The following is a 17851-nucleotide window of genomic DNA, read 5'->3' on the forward strand; positions in this document are numbered from 1 at the left end:
GCAAACCCAATTGGAGCTCATGCAATTACTCCTAATATTTTGGGGCTTCCATGTTCATTTTGTTCTTTTTTATAAGTAGGCCCTGCTATAGTCTTCTCGGGCCTCATTTTCCTTAATTTTGTTTGAGGCGTCGTAGTTGCCTTTTAAATTTGCATGCGATACGTTTGCCATGTTCAACGTTTATTACAGAGCCTTGAGATATGACTGGGGTGCTGGAGCTAACTAACCTACTTTCGAATTCGGCTCCCAAGCCTCAGTCGAAGTCCGGTGTAGTTGTGCTCGACGGCTGTGGAAGGGCGGAGGTTCGAACTCGCAAAAGCACGACTAATTTTTGAACAAACTCACGTCCTTTTCTGGGGAACAGGAGCCCGCCCGAAAAATGCGTGTTTGATATAGGAGCTTTACGACTGCTCAGAGTTTAGGTAGGTGAGACAGAATTAGTGAGTATGTGCTCAAGTTTCTTGTTTTTTAAACGTACACAAGAATGATGTGGAAGGTATACAGTGATTTACAGTCACATAATTCTGCGATATCTGACAGAGCACAACCATTCGCCTGTGCTTCGTCCTTTTTCTAAGTTGGGACTTCCAACACTTTTACGCAGTTAGGCCTAATTTAGCTCCAAAGGACACCAGTATTAGCCATAACATGAAATTTAATGCGGTTTGCATCATTGGGATGGCAGTATTATAGCTAGCTGAAGTCAATAGGTTTTGCAAATAGAATGAAGTAAGGATTCTCGATTTGGGCATTCTTTTATTTGCTTTAGCCTCCCAGACATTTTTGTGAAAGTTTTGTCCCTGGCAAAAATACGTCACTGACGTCTTGCTGGGCCCCCGCTTAAAACACTTTAGTGTTTGAAGTTACTCGCGCTGTGTGTATATTTGTACATTATTATGGTATCAAGAAATATAGATTCACACAAGCGTTACGTGAAGATTTTACAGGGCTCAATCGCACAGCAAAAGCGTTCTTAGGCAATTCATCTCTGCCTTTCATCTCTGCTGGAGCCGTGCTAATCACTAGCGGTAGCACGCATTTTACGCATCATGCATAGAACGTACGACGAGTGAGGTGACGTTGTGAATCCGAACTTTATGGGGAACACGACGGTGACGCCAGCGATGAAAACCTGACAAGAGTGTCCATATATTGAATCAGTGAACTTTCCTATTTGCAAAGTTGCATATTTCAACGACGCTGCTACATTTCAATCATCATGTAGCCATTCATGTGTAACAGTCATGGCTAATAAAACATAAGAAGCAAGTCTTTGTACAAGACATTTCATTATGCGGGTTCTTTTGAAGAACGACTACATATACATGTTATTACATCTGATACATTTAGGACAAGGCACTGGACGGCAAGCCAACATTCCGATGCAATCAAAGCAGCATGGTGGATCATTCGCTGTTCACTTAATTACCTCAATTTCTCCGGCACACATTCAACTACATTTTCTGACAGCGCCTAAAATTACGATAAAGAAAAAAGTTGTGCAATATATATATATATATATATATATATATATATATATATATATATATATATATATATATATATATATATATATATATATATATATATTTATATATATATAAGACGGGAGCATGGCCATAAGATATTATTCATCGAAAAAAGAAAACAAAAAGTCACAATTCATAGAAAAAATATAGATGTCCCTGTAGTTCTTGCCGAAGAAACAACAAAATGAGCTGAAAAATTGCAATATAACATGTCCGTCCTAATTGCAGGCGAGGACATATGAAGAGCACGAAGGTTTCTTTGCTATACTGGTGCGATTTCCGCTGAAAGCAAAGTGTTGTCGAGTCTGTTGCGTTTCAACTTAGTGGATGTGCTCACGTTAGTTGACAACGCCCATAATATCACATTGAGAATTTCGAAGAGTAATTTAGCATTGGTTTTTTTTTTACAAATCGGTAAATTCGAGTTACCAGTGGTGGCTGTCTCCCACAGACGAAGCTTGCATTTGCAATATCAAAGATGAAAAATGGCAATTGTTACAGAGAATGCCATGAACGTGACAGAATTCACACACGTTTAGAAATCTAGCTGTACAAACTGAAATATTCGGGGTATTTTCGGCTCACTACATACAAGACATGTACATCTTGTTCAAAATGAAAGCAAAAGAAAACTGCGGACATCACAGTGCTTTTGATGAGAGAGATGAGGTTAGTTGTTCCAGTTTATTTTTTTATTTGCTAGATTTTTTTTGCTTTTTGGATCTACCGCTCGGTATGGTGTTATTACAAATGTCTGCAACTCATTTTACATTTGCCTCCACAAGGCCTGTCCTACAGCCAACACAAGGAGAGCTCACAGCTTCAGAAGCAGTGCGTGAATGACACCAATAATTCGCACAAATAAAATATCAGACGGCAAAATCATACACAGACCAACGACTACAGAAGTTATAAATTAGTTGAAATAAATAACCAGAGAGACAGAATCACTAGACGAATGAATCAGTATAAACGAGAAATTCGCGCTTTTTCAGGGCATATTTTTCTTGGCACGTTTTGCGTTTCAACATTACCTTCAAACGTCTTAACTTTGTACGTTAAATAAACAAACTTTATGCCTCATTCGCCTTTGTCATTTGATCGTGAGATCACCACCGCATAGAAGAAAATGTTCGTTTACTTTTCGTGACCTATAAGAAGCCTTTCCGGAAAAAAAGCTTCAGAATTTTTGGAAGCATCACATGATAACAAACACATAAAAACATAGTTGATGATAACAATGAAGGAAGAAGTAGAGAAAGGAAAGACAGGAAGGTTAACCTGACGAGCGTGCGGTTTGCTACTACACAGGGGAGAAGAGAATGGAGGGATGAAAAGGGATAGAAAAAGAGAAGACAACATAAAAAAATTCCTTTGGCCTAGACTGCTGCGTTCGATAGTAGTGGACGCAGGTATTCAGGCGTATACTCCACTCTACACTGCTATTCGCGATGCCTACTGAAGGTCTGGAAACACTGTACGCAGAACATTCAGTACCTTCATGTACGGCGTTAGTGTGTGGTGAACTTCAGCCTGGCGATGAACATTTGAAGTGTGTGTACCAGTGATCAAATAACTATTAACATTAATTTGTCTTAGCTTGTCAGTCGGAAGCTTAGTATTTACTCTTGCCGAGTTGCGCTGTGAATCCGCATATTGCTGCGACTTCAGCACCGGAAGTCAAACCGCGTCAGTTGTGCCCATGGGGTTGTTGTCAGTACCGACTGCCGCTGATCTATGTGGCTGTGACTTTGGGATCGTAAGCCAAGTGGAATCTGCGGAAACCATGTCTTCCTTGCATTCTCCTTTATACCAGCCGAGTGCAATTTGAGTGCAAAAAAAGATGCTGAAGCAGGGCGTCGAATGGGCACTGCGGATGGAGAGGCGTTGGCTTTTTCTGACGAACTTGGGCAAGGTTTCACTGCCAGCATGCGGCTACGTAATAATGTGCTCTTGTACGTTCTGCAGATCTTCGCCTTGTACCTGAAGCTATCATCAGATGGATGGTCACGGAAAAACCTGCTACCGATGATATTATCACCCGACGCCAGTCAGTGCAGTCCAGAATTCCGCTGTGCAGAGGAATTTTCACGGATTTTGTGGACAGCTCAAGTTTCGGTTTTACGGTGCCTTGAACTATAGAGACAAATCGACAGTGACAGGTGAAGCCTCGAGATATCACGCGAATGTTTTCAGCGGCATTTCGCCGCCAGCATGCGGCTACGGAAAAATGTGCTCTTGTACGTTCTGCAGGTTAGTAAAAACATTCCTATTCAAAGTGCATCACGAGTTATCGGTGCCTGCAGGTGGTGTTGCCTTGCCCAAAAGCATTTTGTGATGGACTGGCTGAGTGCTTTGATGATGCGTGTATGTTGGTATTGCTTCTGAGTGGGGACATTGACTTGAAACCATGCCTTAAATGTTCTACAATGCAAGAGCTACTTAAAGGTCAAAAAGAAATACTTGAGGCGATAGGAACAATTAGCAAAAGCTCGACGACTACATTGCTCGTACGAATCAGAGGTTAGATTCAATTGAAAGTGAATTGAAGTGCCTTGCCGGTAAAAGTGTACAATTTGAACATTGTGAGAAAACAGTGGATTGAATATCGGCAGGCATTGTTCAGAAGCAAGCGAAACTCGATGATCTTGAAAGCAGAAGCAGTCGTTATAACTTTGTTGTATATGGCTTGAGTGAAAGTACTGGTGAAACAACCGAATCACTCTGGAAACTGTTCTAGACGCCATTTTTACCGCTAAAATGAGTGTCACCTTAATGAGTGTTGAAAGAATTCACCGCATTGTAACAAAAAAGTGGGGGAAGAACAGACCGCTCATACAACGGCTTTGAAGTATCAAGAAAAGGCTGAAATATACTAAACAAACACAAGTTGAAGGATTCTGGTTTATCAATCAGTGACTACTATTCCAAGCAGGAGAGTGAACAAAGTAAGAACTTGTGGGAATATACTAAATAAAAAAAGCAAATGGTCGAACAGTAAAACTTTCTGTTGACAATAAAAGCTCATAGTTTACGGTAGAACTTACACTTGGGATAGTAATGCGCAGGATTTTGCAAAAGTAAGACGTTCATGACGCGATAACAAAGAAGCGAGACAAAAGCCCCAAGGTGCCCGTCATATTGCCCTTCTGATGATGAACTGCCGCAGTCTTAAGAATAAAACTGATTATCTGGATAGACTCATCAAGTTAGTGAACGATGACATAGTCATAGGGTCAGAATCTTGGCTTGACCAAGCAGTTTCGAACTCTGAAATATTTCTTTGCAATTTCCAAACATATCGGAAAGACCGGTAAACGCATGGTGGTGGTGTTTTCATTTTTGTAAAAGATTCTTTGATGTCCCAAGAAATCTTCATTGAAAACAACGAAACTGAATCTGTTTGGTGCCACGTAGTGCAAAATGATCGTTCTAGTTTTATTGTTGGTGCTTTCTATTGGTCTGCTGTCTTTGAACTGAATGTTATGCGTCAGCTGAAAAAAAAATGCCTGCACGTTTTCTAAAAAGTGTGTCGTTCTTCCTGGTGACTTTAATTTGCCGGATGCTAAGTGGGATAATGGTAACTGTGTCTTGAAATCTAATGCAGCGACGTATTGTGAATGGAAAACGTTGACTGGCGTGATGGCCCCGTGCAGTATGTCTCTTGTCCTACGCGTGGTGACAACAATCTGGATTTGTTGTTTTGTAATACCTCTGATGTCATTAATGAGACCCACGTTATTCCTGGTGTTAGTGATGGCAACGCTCTCTTTGCATAGCTAACAAGATCTCGTGTAAATGCAAATATATGTGAATCTATGAGAATCTTTCTTTGTAGTAAAACAAACTATGAGCACATCTCATCGGGACTTGAGCATCAATTTCGGTCTTTTGAATGCAGTGCAGACGAAGCAACTGTTGAACAGCTATGACAAGTGTTTAACGAACGCATTACTGGGTTCATTCAGTGCCACGTTTTGAGCGTCTCAAGCAATAAACTAAGCAAAATAAAGAAACCTTGGAAAAATGGACATCTTATTAAGCTTATGAAAAAGCGCAAGAGGGCCTTTTCCCAATATTGCCTATATAAAACGCCTTAAAATTTTAATAAATGAAAAATCTGACATCACTTTATAAAGCTAAACTGGAAGGAGCCAAGAAAAAGTATTTTAAGAGTTTGGCCGCTGACTTTCCTAATAAGAAAAGGTTTTGGAAGTATATGCGATGATGTAGTAGTGAGAAGGTTAGCCCACCGAATCTACGTTACGGTGGCGAGATAGTAACTGAGGAGAGAGATAAAGCCACACTTTTCAACAGTTTTTTTTAATCGGTTTGCCGCCCTCCTACACAAGTGATTGTCACGAATAAAAAAGAACAATGTTTGCCTACGGGTGAGATAGAGCTTTAATTCAATGGCATAGTGAAGTTGTTACAGCGCATTGACGAAAGTAAAGCAACTGGCCCACATTGCATATCACCAAGTGTTTTAATACACTGCTCTGAGGCAGTGGCTTGTTATATCTTTGTTATCTATAAAAATCACTCGATGAAGGCAAGCTTTCTGATGACTGGAAAATGGCTATTGCTGTGCCCATTTTCAAAAGTAGTTCTAAATCAGATGTATCAAATACAGACCAATTTCTCTTACACTGATTTGTTTTAAAGTACTTGAAGATGTTCTTTTTTCTGCTTTAATGAATTACCTGACATCAATATTTTTTTAAATCCTAAACAACACGGATTTAGACAGGGTTTTTCATGTGCAACCCAATAATTGAATTCTATCATGATATAGCATCAGTTTTAGATAATCGAGGACAGATTGATTGTTTATTTTTGGACTTCAGAAAGGCCTTCAAAGCGGTATCACACTCGATTCTGACTCAAAAACTGCAGAACTTGAACATTCCTCAAACTATTTGCTGATGGATTGCGGACTATTTAACTTCAAGAAAACAGAAGGTTGTTCTAGGTGGATCATGTCCATGTTCAGTTTCGAAGACATCAGGGATACTTCAGGGTTCCGTACTGAGCCCACTTCAGTTTCTGGTGGTTATTAACAGCATTTTGGATAGAATTAGGTGTCATAATAGATTGTTTGCTGACGACTATGTGTTGTATACTTAACTGACCGACCATATGGATTCCACCAGCTTCAGGATGACCTTAATCACGTGGAGGTATGGTGTAAAAATAATGATATCGTACTAAATACTAATAAATGCGTTCACGTCAGTTTCACCAAAAGGGTCGATAAGTTTACAAATCAGTACATCTTAAACAATGAAGTTATTTGGAAAGAACTCAAATGCAGGGACTTGGGTGTCACGTTTTCTGAGGATGGGGAATGTTTCAAAATATTGCAACTGTTCTCAGCAGAGCTGCAAAAGCCGTAGGCTTTTTACAAAGAAATCCTAAACATGTAACCAAGGAGGTTAAACAGGCCGCATATTACGCCTATGTCCGACCAATACAGGAATATGACTCTCCTGTGTGGGATCCAATTCATAAAGTACACATTCATGCACTAGAGCGCATTCAGTCGATAGCAGCAAGATTTGTTCTGAGAAAATATGATCGAACTGAAAGCTCTCAATGTATGAAAAGAGATCTTAATTAGAAATACTATCAAGATCGAAGACGTAATCTAAGATTGAAATAATTTTATTCAATCTATAACAAAAAACAGGCATTAAAACTTCAGAATATTGAAAACCAGCGCATTATCATCCCTCTCGTCATGACCACAAATTTAAAGTACGGCCATACAACCCGAGAACGGATCTGTTTAAGCATTGTTTTTTTCTGCAAGCCATCGTCGAATGTAATATCTTACCAGCTGATTTAGTTGGCCACAAGACTGTGGATTTATGCTATGAGACACTGTGCCCCCGCAATAATGCCTAAGATGGCGCTGCGGGTAATCTTACAAATAAAAGAAAATAACTTCGGCACCGACAGCGCGGCTTTCGGGTGGTTTCCGTGGCCTCGGAAGGCGATGTATGAGCTTTCGCCATTTGTCTCAATACAGATATATATCTATTTTCAACTGTAGGCAATTTTTTAAAGAAGCTTCGTGGGTTCCATTGCATTTTGAACACTTGAAAAGATTGTATTTACAACTGTCCATGAAATGGGTTTCAGCACAGTGAGAGCATACTAGCTTCCCTTTGCATACGCTTCTCACATAGCCGAGCTTCTTGCAGTTCTAATATTGCAGTGGCTTCGGCGCAAAATATCTTACAGGGTATCGGCAGTGGCTCATTTTTACGTGTGAAGCTAGAGAATTACACCTAAAATCTCTTTTCGCGCAGCGTGCGGTACTCAAACAAGATTTTAACGATGTCTTTAGCTTTATTAGCTGGCTTGACGAGGCCACTCAACTCAGAGCTGAGAATGGCAGCTTAAACGTCCATGATAACACCAGACACCAGATTGGAGCCCACCGGGATTTAGATGTGGACATTGATTCCATCGAGCTTCGTGACGTTGCGTAGTATGTTCAGTGCGGCATCATGCGAAACGTCAATCTGCATGATATTCTCACGCATATTGACTCTGATTTCGATGATTTCATCCGGCACCTGTCCATCGAGAGTCGCCGAAACAGATCGCGCTTCATTTTGCCGTACGGCTCAGCAGGAACTTTTAAAAGTGAGGGTAGTGGTATCGGGCACTTGCGGCTCACATTCATTCGGTGTCTTCGGGGAAGAAGGGGCCCTGGTGTTATGTCTCATCACCTTTCCGCGCGTTTTAAGTTCGAAACCGCCGTCAGATAGCTCCTCACCTGTCAGTAAGTATAAACCGAAAGGGCCCGTACGCTTGCTGGACATGGCCGCCACTGATGCCGGACGACCTGGTAGATATTCGAACTTGTCATTGTAGTTCACTGATCAACGCAGTAGTAGGCTTCATGAGGTGCACATGTTGTTGCGCAAAAAAGGCAAGAAATTGAATGATTGCTCATTTTATCCTGGCGCAACCCACTATGAAGGATCGGCTATCAAACGAGCGCACTTCGTCGCACGCACTTTCTCGTCGTCCCAACATAGTTGATAGTTGTAAATAATTATAGCCAGCTACGTACGGTATATGAAAGCAAAATAAAGTGCTTGGGATAATTAATTTTGCAAAGTTCCCACAAATTTTCTTCCTAATGTCCAATAGCATATGGAAATATGTGAACCGACATATACGCTGTGGTAGAAAAGCTATACAGAAAGGATAATTAGTGTCCTAGCTAGGCTGGTTGAGGTTTTGATTGGCGGACCTATCTTTACTAAGCCAAGTTGTCCTCTTTGAAAGAAAGTGTAAATTTATGGGTCATTTTTATCACAATGATAATAATGAGAACTATCCGACAATTAGGCTAGTAAAAGCATGGGGGATGTTATTACAAGTAATTGTAAGGTAAATGTGAAGAAAGAAAATGGGACTAAAAGATAACTTGTCACCAGCATGATCCGTTATCTTATCGGCCAATTTTATTTCAATAGCGGTGAAAATGCTGTGGGCCCCTGTGCTCAGATTTGGGTGCACGTTAGGGAACCCCAGGTGGTCGAAATGTCCAAAGGCCTCCACTACGGCGTCTCTCATAATCATGTGGTGGTATTGGTTAAACTCCACATATCAATCAATCAAATCATTGTCTCTTAGTTGTGAATAATATGGCATATAACAAAGAAAAGAAACCCTTAAATTTGCACTTTCCTTCAATCGTAGCGAGGTTCTCAATCCGTCAGACACCATGCCTTGAGGTGGTATACGAGTGATTATTGGTCAGCTACCATCCACGTACTACGTGTTGTCGAACAGGCGAAAAAAGAGTGTTCCACACTGGTTGTAATGGCAACAGGTGGAACTTGCTGAAGCTTTCACGTTCAAATGCGCAAATATTATACGCTTAAAGAGAACGGAGTGATGATCACCACCGTAGCTCAGTGGCGGCCACAGGTGCGGATCCTACCTGTGGCAAGCTATGTTTTTGTGCCCTTCTTTTCTTGACATTTACATTACAATTACTTTAAATAGCATCCTATACGCTTTCCCTGACAATATTTTCTCTTAGTTTTTCATTATTATTTTCTTTTCTTTGTAATGTTAGGTTTCATAAGTTAGTGGATGGCGTGAAAGGGCGTCGCTTTCGGTTGTGCATACCTGGAATAGATTAAGGTGAGAAGAAAATACTGCTGCTCTTTGTGGACATAGCAGCGGAAAATGAGCAAGGAAAGAAGGGCAGGAAGCATAAGCAGGTGCACATCTGAATCGCTACGCTAAGCTAAAGGAAGGTGGTTAGAAGATTAGCAGATATATAGTAAGAAGCAGTCATGTGAGAATTCCGCGAGAGTTTAAAACAACATTCCTGTGTTCTATGCACAAAGTACGAATAAATCAATATTTTTTTACTTCCTTGGAGGGCAGGAAGTGAAGAGAACTAAAGTGAGTCAAGTTGAAAGTTTAGAAAATGTGACAGGGGTATAAACAAGAAAAGTTTTAAAATCGACGAGGGCACAGCTTAAAGCAACGATGAGAAGGCGTGATGCTTTGGATACGAATTAAGCGATTACATAAGCAGTATTGAACAGAACATGTAAAACTTTCCTTAGAAGTGAAGCAACCACGTAAATGTTGAAGAATATCACCATCATGATCATCATCATCAGCGTGACTACGTCCAATGCAGGGCAAAGGCCTCTCCCATGATCCGCCAATCAACCCGGTCTTGTGTTTTGCGTTGCCATGTTTTACCCGGAAACCTTTTAATCTCGTTGGCCACCCAACTTTCTGTCTCCCCTTCGTGCGTTTGCCTTCCCTGGGAATCCAGTCATTTCTCCTAATGACCTGAGACTACGCCACCAATCGCCAAAGTGAGGGAAGACCCCTCAACCCCCTTTTTATCCGGTTCCCTCTTGGCTGCGTGTCTCAATCACTTTCCACATACAAGGATTCGTGCCGGGGCCGGGAAGTAAGAGACGTCACGATCTTTTCTTGTTTACTGATTCATGGACGCATTTAATTCAATAACAAGTGCAAATGGCTTACACACATATTGTCCGTGAACGACATCTCAGTTACACGAAAATGTAACACATCAGCAAATACTCGCGACACGCGAAACAAGATACATAAGCGAACTAACGGTGACAATACCAGGGCGCCTCAATACAGAGTAAACACACGACGACACAAATGATAGTCATAAATAATAAAACCGCGCAATGTCTCAATATGCCGCATCCCTTCCCGCAAAGCTCGTTTAGGTAAAGGAGGTGAAGTTCGTCTCACAGAATGTCCATGTAGTTGGAGCCTCGGAGTTGGCTGCTCGAGTCGGGGCGAAGGTTGGCTCTTGGCGTCGAGGTCTGATCTGTCCCCTTTCGTCGCCATCTACTTCGTTTTCTCCCCTGGGAAATACTCTCCTCGCCTCTGCCCTTCCTTGGCACGTGGCCGCTTTTCTCGGGTTCCGACTCTGCCCTACCGGGGCACCAAACCAATCGCCGCTATCCACCCCCGCGGCCTCCACCAGTAGAAAACCCTCTCCCATACAAAGCCGAGCAAGTAACAATGTACAAACTCAAGCCTCAGAGAGAGAGATGGGCGAGCTGTCCCAAGACACTTTAATTACGGGCGAACGATGTTCCCGCTGTTTCCAACAAAGTGCGTCGTCTGTAATGGCCAACGTCCGGAGTTTGCAGTCTTGTGCCGAAAAGTTTTCGGCAGAACCGATTGCCCCGGTTTCTGGTACTTGACGAGCCGATGTTCAGAACGAGTCTCGACGTCTCCATGCAGCTTGGTGTCTCCCGCGAAATCCCTCGTAGCCGCCGCTTCTTCGTCATTCAACGCCGCGGGTGGTCATCCGCGCAGAACGCATAATGAGCCCTGGAGCCACGGAGGCTGACGAAAAGTCAGGTCGGACCCGGCACAGGCGCTGTGGCAGGGTTACATTCCCCGAACCCACAAAAGGTGCTCTGCAACTCCCCCATGCCCCAAATCTGAAGGGTGCGCGCGGATTATCTCCACCGTACACTGTCACACTGTTTGTAGACGACAAGGCGCCGCCCGCTCCTCGTGTTTGCGCGGGGGAGCCCGCGAGAATAGTAGAAATAATCCTTCCAGGTACTCCACTCCAGAATGCCCATTCGTTACACCGAAGGTTTTCTTTTCCTCTTTTTATGCGTGGGTTTAAGAAACGAGCGAAAACATCTTGTAAGGACCGGTGTTCAGTCCGTGTTTGCGGGGACGTCACAAACCAACGGATATCCTGCCTTCGTGCTACGTGTCCAGCCCATGTCCATTTTCTTTTTTTTATTTGAACTATGATATCCTTAACCAAGGTTTGTTCCCTGACCCACTCTGCTCTTTTCTTGTATCTTCAGGTTACACCTATCATTGTCCTTTCTATCGCTTGCTGCGTTATCCTCAATTTAAGCTGAACCCTCCAGGTATCTGCTCTATAGCTAAGTACTGACAAAATGCAGCTGTTATATACTTTCATCTTGAGGGTTAGTGGCAGATTGCTATTCGAGAATTGAGAATGCTCGCCGATTGTGATCCACCCCATATTTATTCTTCTTGTCATTTCACTCTCATGGTTCGGCTCCACGGTTACTACGAGTTCAAAGCAGACATATTCCTTCACAACTCCCAGCGCCTCTCCAGCTATAGCAAAGTGTTGTTCTCTGTCGAGACTGTTGCACATTATTTTAGTTTTGTGCATAATATTTTCAGACCTACTCTTCGGCTTTCCGTGTCTAATTCAGTAATCGTGAGCTGCAATTCGTCCCCTGAGTTACTCATCAAGGCAATGCCATCGGCGAATCGCAAGTTACTAAGGTACTCTCTAATAACTCTTATCCCTAACCTTTCGCAGCAAGGGTCCATAATATTTCCTGTGAACACACGGTAAATAGCATTGGAGAGATTGCGTCTCCCTGTCTTACACCCTTCTTTATTGGGATTCGGTCACTTTTTTATGGAGAACTATGATAGATGTGAATCCTCTGCACATTTCTTCCAGTATGTTTATGTAAGGTTCTTCGATTCCCTAATTCCGTGGTGCCTGCATTACTGCTTATGTCTCGACTGAGTCAAACGCCTTCTCGTAATCTATGAAAGCTATGTATAGCGGGTAATTGTATTCAGCGCATTTCTCTATTACCTGATTGATTGTATGAATATGGTCCATTGTGAAGTAGCCGGCATGAAATCTTGCTTGATCCTTTGTTGATTGAACTGTAATATCGCCTTATTTCTATTAGCTATCATTCTAAGTATTTTGTAGAGAACGCACAGTAAACTGATCGGTATGTAGTTTTCCAACTCCTTCACGTCTATTTTTTCATGGATTAAGATGATGATGGCGTTGTTTCAAGATTCTAGTACCATTCCCGTAAAAGACACTTCGTATGTAAGGTGGAAAATTTTTCTAGCACAATTTCTCCCCCATCTTTCAGGAGGTCCGTTGTTACCTTATCCTCAACAGTGGCAATGCCTCTTTGCATTCCTTCTAGGGTTTTTTTTTACTTTTTCTGTCGTTACTGGTAGGATATCGAATTCCTCTGGTCCATTACTGCTCTCACGACATCATCCTGCTTCTTTTGGTTTCTGCAGAGTTCTTTGTAGAACTCTTCCACTATTTCGACTATCCTATCTATATTGGTTATGACATTGCCTTTCTTGTTCCTCAATGCATACATTCAATTTTTGCCTATGCACAAGTCTGCCTTCACAGCTTTTATGTTTCTGCGGCTTTTTGCAGCATGCTCAATTTTTGCATGTTATACCTCCTGATGTCAGCTACCTTACGCCTATTGATTGACTTCGAAAGTTACACTAGCTCTATTTTGTCAGTTGCATTTGAGGCTTTCGTCGCTTGTCGTCTCTCAATAGGATTTTTCGTCTCCTGCGATAGTTGGCCAGTTTTCTGTATTCCCAACTTCGATTGTACACTCTTTGATGATACTAGTAACACTATCATTCATTCTATCAAAGCTAACGTTGGTAATCTAATTTAGTGCCTTGAATTGATTTTGAAGTGAAGTCTGAATTCCCGTATTTGGCCTCTCACTGCTAGTTCATTAAGTGGCTTCTTGCGTATCAGTTTTTGTTTTTGAGTTTTTGAAATCTAAGTGAATTTGAGCTCTTAGCATTCTATGGTTACTGCATCTGATCTTCCCAACTACTTCTATATCCTGTACAAGGCTGTTTGTGCACACAGATTGAAGTCTATTTCATTTTTGGTTTCACCATTAGGGCTTCGCCACGTCCACTTTAGGATAGTCCTTTTTTTTTTGAGGAAGCTATTCAAGATCCATAAATTTTAACGTTCTGCGAACTCTACTAATAACTCCCTTCTGGCATTTCTAGAGCCAATTCCATATTCCCCCACTGCATGGTCTCTGGTCTGTTTCTCGCCCACTTTGGCATTAAAGTCGCCCGTCAAAATAGTATACTCAATCTTTACTTTATTGATGGCTGACTTTGCGTCTTCATAGAAGCGTTCAACCAAACGATCATCATGGCTTGATATAAGCACGTAGGCCTGCACCACCTTCATCTTGTACCTTTTGTTAAATTTATTTATGATACTTTCCACCCTTTGACTGATTCTATATTATTCCCCTACGTTGCCAGTGATATTCTTGTGCATGAGAAACCCCACCCCTACTTCTTTTCTGTCAACCAGTATATGGTAGCATAGGACGTGTTCATTCTTCAGCACTGTAAAAGCCTAACTTCGCTGAGCGCTATTACATCCTATTTAACACCTTGCAATTCCTCGAACAGCACCGCTAAACTGGTGAAGTGATGAAGAAAATGAATATGAAGAATATGAAGAATAAACTGGTGAAGTGATGATGAATGTATAGACATCTAAAGTAATGTCGTGTACTTCATGTCACATCGCGTAAAGAAGAATTAGGCCTTGTAAATCCCATGAGGTTAAATTATATGCACATTTATTGCTATATTAATACCGACACTTCCTGCGATATGGTGCAAGTAAAGTGTCTGTCATGTGCAGTCTCCTGTTATTATTGCTACTATCGTAGGAAATTGAGTAGTATCATTATCGTGATGAATGGTCGAGTACTTTCCACAGCAAACCCTATCACTGGGCCATGTATGCTTCCTGATAAGAAACGTGCTTTCAGTGGTACAGATAGGCGTATCTATATGACTGCATGTGTCACACAAATGCTCACTTTACTTCGACCAACTTGTGTGCCTAGGAACCAATTGTACCGTCAGGCCTAAAATGGGCCACCCTCTTCGATATACTCCTGGTTCGCTCCCATCAATAAAAGCTAAAATATGAAACACCATGTATGAACCACCGTATTTCTTTTATCACTGATATTGTTATTGCTGCACACGTTCAAGTTAGTCAAAATTATTCACAGCAGCGTCATAGGCAGAGTTTAAATAATTGATTCACTGTGATCCGGCTGAATTTTTGTTTGCCTTTATTTCGAACTTCAACGTAAACTGAGAAACTGAGTGACTATACGCACCAATGATTACCCCTGTTCATGGTTCGTCTACGATAACCTGCGTTCTTTTGGAGGCTTCACTGAACTTAGACAAAGAGAATATCTCGCTATATGCCACTTCGTCAAACCAGAAACCTATAAAAAACGTTGTGCCAACGAAATCACACGCAAAAAACACTAAAGTTGGCACTAACCAACGACAACATTCAAGAGCGTAGAATACAGCTTGCGAGTGCATGTTGGTTCTCATTAACAGTATTAAAATCGAAGTAGTCAACGCATTTACTTCTAGTTCAATGCGTAGTTGACAACAGTCAGAAGAACAGCAGAGCAATTACCGGTTTATCTAGAAGACCACAACTTCTCGAAGCCTAATTAAATTTTATAGCCGTTCAGTTCCGTCTTCATAAAACTTTCATATAACTTTGCTGTAAAACATATCAAAAGGGTTCCTAATTATTCTCCAATTACGCTAAAACATCATGTGGAACAATATTGCCAATTTGGTTGCAGCTTGTCTGTATTTGTACATTTCAACACGGAAGGCGGACAAAAGTGGTCGCAGCGTGGTATGTGCTACGTTTCATGAAAGAATTTTCTTTAAGTACCTATTTTTTCGATTGTTTTCTCTAAAAATGCATGCGAATAAACAATGGCAACATGTTTACTAGGACTTCGTTTCGTTAGACTGTAATTGCTTTTTATGCGCATTGAATATATTGTAGTAATGATGGCTTGCAAACTTTGCGTTGTTTGTGTGTGTGTTGGGGGGGGTTAACAAAAATAATATATAAGGGTTCGTGTGTCACTTAGACAGCTAGTTTATTATTCCTCACAAACAATGAAGCAAAGGAAATATGGGAGATTTCATGTGCAATAAATCTGTTCATATTTACTACAAATGAAGTGCCCTATAAGTACTATCCTCGGCTCGATTGTTCATTAATGGAAACAGGTGTTGTGTGTGCCTTAAAGCAACTTGGCATTAGAAGTTGGTATGGGAAATTACTCGCATCTACAAATATCTAATAATTTTGAGTAATTTGCGAATGTATTTAATAAAAGTGAGAAATTTCGGGTGGATCCCAGAATATGACCAAGAGAGCTAACTGAATTGGTATCAAAGCTGTAGCTGCAGCGAGTACGGTTTGGAAAATAAGAAGCACTATAACGCAGGAGGTGCATGATGAATAGTTTGCGACGCAGAAGAAAATAGCCAGGAAGTGTTGCGAAACAACAATGAAGGCACCCCAGGTACATATGTGTTTCTTAGTTTGTTATGGGCTGCAAAACCTAGCTCACTGCTACTCCCACAAACACATACCTTATTATAGTAGAGGTGAGAAAAGTGGGACGTAAGCTACAATTTCTAAGCAGAATATGCTTTTGGACACCAAAGATATAGGCTACAGAATGGTGGAAAGAAGGAGGTGTTGGTGGATTTGCATGATGAAATTACGCTGTTCCATCTCAACACCTATGTGATATAAGGCCAAAAACAGCCTATAGAATAAGCATTAGTGTTATGTTTATACTATTGATAATTTGTGACTATATTCCGAGGTACCTAATACGGTCTTTGTACTGTACCACTAGGTCTCTTCATTGAAGGGGTTTTGTGGCCACTGTCACTATATTCATGAAGGAGCCACTATAGCAACAGTTTGGTCTTCGTGGCACCTAGTGGCATAGTACAAAGACCACATTCATATAAGGCGTAACAAAGACTTTTGATTAGCTTAAACTGCAGCTTTACGAAACACTCAGCAATGAATCATGGGAAGCATGCTTTCATATTTTGTGCCAAATATGGCTTCCTTTCGTCTCTGAGGCAACAATATGTATTCTCTCTGCATTTCTGTCTACTTCTTGTTCCTCCTTCTCCCTGAGTGCAGACAGCTACTACACCATGCCATTCCTTACCTTTACACACATAAATACAAAAAAATCTGTCTACATATGCAACAGAAGCATTTCTCGGCAATATGAGTAAATGTTTCTATAACCTCAGTTTCATATATGTATGCGCACATGTAGTTTTTTTTTTGTGACAGCTTATAGGTGAGCCTAACATGAACAAATTACTTCTTTCAGCAAGGATAGATCAAGTCTGATGGATATATTGCAATTTTTCTCACACTCTTTCTCTGAGAATACGCTAAGGCTATGACAGCTTCTTTGGAATATTTTTAAACTTTGGTAATGTTCAAAAGCGTGGCCAAAAAGCACACCGCATATAACAGTTACACAACCATCTAGTTCCGACGGCTAAGGCTATTTTATAATAGTAGCAACACAAGAAAACTATGCTCGCATAACTGTATTCATACGCAAGGAAAGTTTCTTTAGAAGAGTAAGCTGAAGACAGTTGTTGCCGGCTAGGTGGGAATCTGACGCGACGGCGAATGCGCTGCTACATTTATGCATGAGGTGACGGCCAAGACGCAGTGCTGCTCTGAGCACGTAGGACGCACGTCGACAAGAAGTCATTGTAAAATTCTCGCGTGCACTCTATGATATTTCTTTTTTCCCATTTTTTGGCCGGAGACAAGACACGAGCATGTTATTCACGTGTCTCACACTGCAATTTGAGCTTCTATCATCCGTTGGAACCCTGAAATGCCTGGTAAAACAAAAGTGCCTTCTTTCCGATTTGCAACATAGCTAGAGTGCCGCGCCTCCCAGCCATTTCATTGCGATGCGATTGTATTTGTGCGATCATGGTGTAAGAATTTCCGCATGATACACACATTTGTCGACTACGCATAGTTAAAAATTCATGCCTGCTTATTCTTTTAAATAGAGAAAGTAACAATATGCACGCATTGAGTG

The sequence above is a fragment of the Rhipicephalus microplus genome, chromosome 2, assembly GCF_043290135.1.
Source record: "Rhipicephalus microplus isolate Deutch F79 chromosome 2, USDA_Rmic, whole genome shotgun sequence".
NCBI lineage: Eukaryota > Metazoa > Arthropoda > Arachnida > Ixodida > Ixodidae > Rhipicephalus > Rhipicephalus microplus.